General features: G+C 39.0%; 1 protein-coding gene across 3 annotated transcripts in view; it reads left to right on the top strand.

The window, feature by feature from the left end:
• Positions 1–6,507, top strand: part of CSMD2 (CUB and Sushi multiple domains 2) — a 1,275,366-nt gene that overhangs the window by 228,472 nt on the left and 1,040,387 nt on the right. The window lies entirely within an intron of this gene.

The following is a 6,507-nucleotide window of genomic DNA, read 5'->3' as shown; positions in this document are numbered from 1 at the left end:
GTGGCAGGGCAGAGTGGGTAGGACAAGCTGATTTCCTGTAATGCCACACTAGTCTGCTTTATTGGCTGTTAAAAGCTAGAAAATGCTACTTGGTGCCATTACTCACACAGTGTAGTGGGAGAATACACTTTCCTCCCAAACAGGCCTTGTTACTGTGAGATTGCAAAGAAAACACTTTTGTAATTACTCAGTAAGCCGGGCCTCAGCTCCAGCTATTGATTTATCCAAAGTAATGATCTATTTACAGATGGCGTATAATTGTTTTTTGCCAATCTTTAGCCTTTTAATTACAGTAATATGAAATCTGTCTTGTTTTCCACTCCAGCTATTACAGAAGCAACAGAGCAAGCCATGGGTCCCCCCACCCTTCTGTCCCATTCAGTGAAACAAAATGTTCTTTATATTGCTTACCAGTGCAGGGGATAGAATGTGAGAGGAATATTAATTTGAAATCAGAGAGTTCCTTCTATGAAAGCTAAGTCACCTCTTAAGAGGTAAATAATGAAAGATGGGATAAAGAGGGTATAAACAATTACCAATGATCAACCCTACGTCGTTGTCATACATTAGATGCTGACAACACAGAGTGAGGAAGTAGTGAATTTACAGCAGGGTTCCTGTTTTACAGAGGCTAAATACAGAAAAAAATTGATTATAAAGAATATTTTAAGTAACATCCTAAAGCATATGGAAGATAATTCCTTTGTGGGCATAAGCATCCTTGCTAGTAGGATTTCTCTAGTGATAATTTTTTATGATGTTTGTAATGTAATCTTTTTAATTATGCATTCAAGATAATGTTTTTTTTGTGTGTGTTTGTATATGTGTGTCATTTCATTGTTTTTTTATGCCTTAACATTTTATGGTAGATTAAAATTCTGTAGCACATGCCTCTGACATGTTTTATACTCAAGAGAAGACAGATGGCATACATGCATAACTTGTTAGTAATGCATATGCAAAGCAGAGCCAGCATTTTCATGTGGTATGGCATATGTATGTTATAATTGCCTGGTTGTTGGCTGTTGGCACTTACGAAACCACCAAATAAAGGTGTCAACAGTTGGTGTGACTGAAAGCTACAGCTGGTCATAACATGCAATGTTTGATTACATTCTTTAATGATGGTTAGCTATTCTAATTTTTCTGGTTGTCATCAGTTCCTGTTTTGGGAGTATGTCCCCGGAAAACATGCATGTCCCCAGAAATGTCCTTTGAGATAATTGCTGTCTGTGATGTTACTGTGATAATACAATACAATATATTATTATTATTATTATAATACAGGATTTATATAGCGCCAACAGTTTGCTCAGCGCTTTACAATATGACGGGAGACAATACAGCAACAATACAGTTCAATTCAAGAGGGATGTACCCATCTAGTGGACATGCCCAGCCCTTCTATGTCTGTTAGCCTACTACCACATTGCCAAGTTTTCCAGTACCACAGAACCCCATAGCTAGATCGACAATGAAAGTATTTGCTTCTTGGGCTGGCTCCAACTTCTGTGCAGTATGTCCATATTGATTCCTGCATCACTCACTCCCAGTCCTATAGTGCCACCATGATGCAAAGCTGTGTGACCTGTTTGCATTATTCTATGCTGCCAACAGCCCAGCATTGGATGAGAGAGTGGATCATCAGTGATGGTCAAGTGACCGCTACTTTAGTGCATTTCTTTAGATAATTTTTACAGGTAGGCAGAAGGTCAAAACAAAAGAAACAAACATCCAAAGGGGTATTGGCAGCAAGAAGTAACCTTCTATCCCTTATTTTTGTCAATGGAATTGGGCTTTAACCATTACATTATAAGTTACTAGCAAAAAATGTGCCCATCCGGGTACAGAAAATATTTGGAGATCTAGAAAAATCTCTGCAAGTAGCCAGCCACACTAAGACATTTTTTTTATTTTTGCTGGCAGGCTGAATCCAAAGGCATTGCATCTGTAGCACCTTGCCCTAGTCAGGCTAAATTTAGTTTCTAGCTCTGCTGTACTCAGTGGAAAAGCAATTTATTTTCTAGGTCTGGCTGGGTTTCCATAAGCTTGGTGGGTGCTCCTGTCTACGTCTGGAAGAAGCTTCCAGAGATAGTGTGTGAGGTGCAGCCACTGAAGCTATGAATATGTATGTGACCTCATGGAATTCCTGGGGTTGGGGTCACCGAGAAGGTGACGGGGAGAAGATAAATGTTTCGGAGGCCTGTTGGGTAGTGTTAATCTCCTTGGGCTTCTGTCCCTGGGAGGTGGCCAGTATATTGAAGAGTCGTGGCCTGAAAGGACTTCGACTTAAAGATATTTGCTGGAGGGCATCACCTGTGCAACTTGGACTGGAGAAGGGCTCTCTCTCACTGAACAGTGTTGTATGGAAGGTGGGTGGATGATAGGTGGCTGGGGATTAATGTCAGAGGTTGCTGTAAGGATTGGGACTATCCATACAGAGTCTAACATTACCTGGCTCTCCCCCCTCTCAACCTCTAGAAACATTAAAAGGTCACTACTAAAAGGTTTTTGCTCAAGACTTTGTCCTCCGGTATCTGTTTTGCATTTGGAGTATCCTGTATCTCTCCTGTTTGAAGCACTGCAATCAATCTGAAAAAGACAGCACCTGGAGTGAGCCTGTGTTTGTCTGTGTGTTTGTAACTTGTGCCTGGGCCTGGCAGGTAAGGGAGACCTAGGTCAATCTCAGCAGCCCCTCTGGGATTGGGTGCTACACAGCCATCATTTTCCTTAGACATTAGAGCAAGAGCCTTGTTTATAAGGTCTTCAGTTGATGCCTAAAAATTGCTAATTTTTGTGCTGGGTCTGAGCGGAAACACCTTCTTGACGATGTTACAGAGCAAGGCAAGATTCATCCTGAGAAATACTAGGCATTGTTTTAACTTTCTGGTAGTTCTTGTGTCTACTTCTGATGTCACAATTACTTATGAACCAAGAATCTGCTGTAGAAGAATAGGGACACTTTAGTTACAACTGTCAACAGTAGCAGGGGTACCTCAAGAACCTAGAAGGATGAAGAGAAGCTCCCATAAGTCTTGATTCTTCATTTCCATTGTGGTAAATCACCCAAAAGGTATCTACTTCTATTCTTCCTGCCGCATCCTTGCTCTTAGAACTAATTACATCCTTATATTTTTCATGAATGACCACCCCTTGAAGACGTCATTCATGACAAAACTAGTAGGGCTTGGCTTGGTGGATGCTGACGTCTGTGGAGAGGATTGAGTCACAAGTGCATTACCATTTGCTGTTTTATGCTGTTTTACTGGTGTCGGTGAAGACACCCTTTTTGTGAGTGTAAATCTTTAATAAATTGTTGGATACTTTTATAAAAAAAACTGGCTGCACCATGATTTTTTCTTTCATTCCCAAACATGACCTCGGTGGAGAGATATAAAAAGAGAGAGTGATATAAGGCTCCTGGAATCATTATATTGAGTGGTGGATACCTACCTTATGGATGATTGTGTAGCTATTGATCATCACACCTGAGAAGTTGATTTATTGCATCTGCTCCCAGAGCAAAAATGCTGATCTAGAGATTGATCAGCATGGAGCTCTGGTGAATTACCCAACTTTACTTTGGTGGTGGATTTTGGCACAATTTCTTTGAGAGCACTTGAATTTGAAAAGGATTTGTTTGGATATTTGAAGAAATTCAAAATTGGACAATTTTTATATTCACAAATTTAATTATTTAAATTACTTATGCACAAAAAAATTGTTTTGCACATAATTTTGATATTTTTTGATATTAATTGAGAATAGATATATATATTTTTTGCACTAATGTTTCTACACTAAATTAGGAATAGTTTGTGGTTTTAGCGCATTCCTTTATTTAAGTTAGTTTAGAACATGTCCAGTTTTGCAGGCTGCTTACTGAATACTGAGATACAAGAACATGTTTTTTTCTCTTTTAATGCTCTTGGCCTTCCAACAATGTGATCAGGGTCTCTCGGGTCAGGGTTACCAACAGCCATTTGGCCTTTGGAAACAGTATTATCTTCCACACACACAATTTTTTTATGACAAAGAGATCAGGAAAGAAAGGAGTCACATGTAGGAGTTATCATTTTCAGCCTCCAACTTTTACTGAAGCAATCCATTATATAACGTTTTTGCTTGCAGTGAGCACCAACCAAAGCACCTGGCACTCCCTCAGGTAGCAATTAAACTGAGGTGGGCAGCTAACAATGAAAGGCTTTCACATTGTGAGGTTTTAAGCAGCTTTCACAGGAACAGAACTGAGGAGACCCTGTTGCTTAGTTCACCTCATAACAACAACTAACAGCTTAGTTGCAGCCTCCCAACTGCTCTCCTGGGATTAGCTGAGGAGAACTTGCAGCTGGCTGTCTTCCCTCTACAGGTACTAATACCAGACAACAGAGCGCAGGATCTTTCCAGAATCGGTGGCAGGTCCTGCTCTTCTAAAAAAATGTAACCCCCACTGTTCTGTCTCTGTATTGTTATATTAAGACAAGGCAGTCAACAGTATTCTGATGATGCTGTGTGTAGTAAATGTAGCATTATATGACAAAAAAAACAATTATCAGACTTTTATTTTTTATCCTTGGTTTCAGCCCTCATAAAATGGGAAAAGTTAAATAATGTACACCTTCCAATTCTTCAAATGGTATAAAATGTGCCTACAGCTGTCATCAGACACCTTCTATAGCTTCCCATGGGCAAACTCCTGACACTTTCCTGTAGCATCAAGATTAGTAAAACCTCCCATCATAGTGGCTGGTCAGTAGGTACTGGTTAGGGGGAATATGACGTAGCTATTGACACTGAATTTACAGAACAGCTAGGTACATTTTTTTAGCTGGGACTGAGATAGAAAATATTTCATACAAATCAGTATTCTAAGATGCATGGACCAGAAACATTTGGCTAACAGTATCTCTGTGCTCGCATCAGAGAACTACCTCTTGAAAATGCCAGCACAGAGGTAAGTATAATTAAATTACCTCCCGCAGTCTTTGAAATGACACTTTAATTGCATTCATGCTAACTAATGTGTAATTGTAAAACTTATAGGTATTTATCTAACAGAGATCACAGTACTCCCCCTAACTGAATCTGATTTTCTCTTCAGAAGTAGTGAAGAGAAAATCAGCAAAGTTCAGTTCACTGGATATTCACCAAACTCTTAAAAAAATCAACTAAACCCAAATATAGCAGTGAACCCCATTAAAGTCTATGAGAACTAAATCATTTTTCCAGGCCAGTTTGAACCTATTGTTTTAAAGTACATAGGCAGCTGGGCACTGCCATGGGGGACATGTACTGTGCCAAGTAAAGAAAAGCAATTACAAATACAGTTCAGCTAGTATTTTAATGTAGTTTAAAGGGCAATATTAACAACACTGTACATGCATTCTTTACACATTTGAGGATGCCTTAAACTTGCACGTGATATACACCAGTACAATGTATTGCCTGTATGAAATGATAATTCCATATCGGTTTCATTCTGTTTGTAAACAAAGCAGTCCCACAATGTAAATCCAATGTACAGAACAAATCAGCATTCACGATGAGCGATGCCCACCAACCCACTGTCATGAAGTTCTTCTGCTTCTACTCCAATTGCAAGCGAAAGCTCCCCACCAGCTGCTGTATGTCAACAAACTGGCTGGGGAACCATGATGATGTAATTGACCAAATAAACCCTGGATTCCTGCCTTTTACATTTACTGGAGTACTAAAAGCTGTAATAGGGACTATTTGATCTATAAGGAGCTCATTTCACCAAATTGTTAGAATATAGCCCTGCATGAGTACAATAAAGCTCATAAGGGTGGTTGAGTAAAGCATGTCTGTCACATTACTGGCCATGTAGATACTCTTGGAAGCCATGCATCAAATTAATGAAGCACATGTAATACTTTCATTAAATATACTGACATATGCGCCACATTCAAGCACATCATAGTAGTGAAATTTTATTATCTTTCAGTATTGCTGCAACAGATTCAGTAAGATTTATTTTTTTTGTGGGGGAGTGACAAAAGGACCTCCCAAAACAAGATATTACTCTAAACCTGTAGTTAAATAAGAGAACCAGAACCTTCATTAAGTGGATGAGTGGGTTTGATAATAAAGTTGGCAGTGTCTCCACCCAGCACAGGAAAGCTGTGTGAATGGAGGGAATCCTATTCTTGGGAAATTACACAGTAATTTAATCAAAGTAATTAAGAGCAAAGGAACTACAGCAACCAGCATGTAACAGCCAGTAACCATAAGTATATAAATGTGCATCAGCATAGAAATAATACAAGAATAAAGAAATTATTATTAATAGTACACACATTGAATGTAAAAACAAGTATTATTAGCAAATTGCCCAACAGGAATTCTAATGTAATTGTGAACATATACCCAGTATATATAGTTATTAATAAAGGTACCTCCAGAAAAATGTTGCAGCAAAGTCCATTTGCAGGTACCCATGAGGATGATCACAATGCAGCATTGGTCTTGGTGTCAGAGACCTCAAAA

This window comes from Staurois parvus, unplaced genomic scaffold, assembly GCF_062004578.1.
Source record: "Staurois parvus isolate SC_StPar_1 unplaced genomic scaffold, SC_StPar_1.0 ptg000145l, whole genome shotgun sequence".
NCBI lineage: Eukaryota > Metazoa > Chordata > Amphibia > Anura > Ranidae > Staurois > Staurois parvus.
The sequence above is the reverse complement of the archived record's forward strand: the minus strand, read 5'-3'. Positions and strand labels throughout refer to the sequence as shown.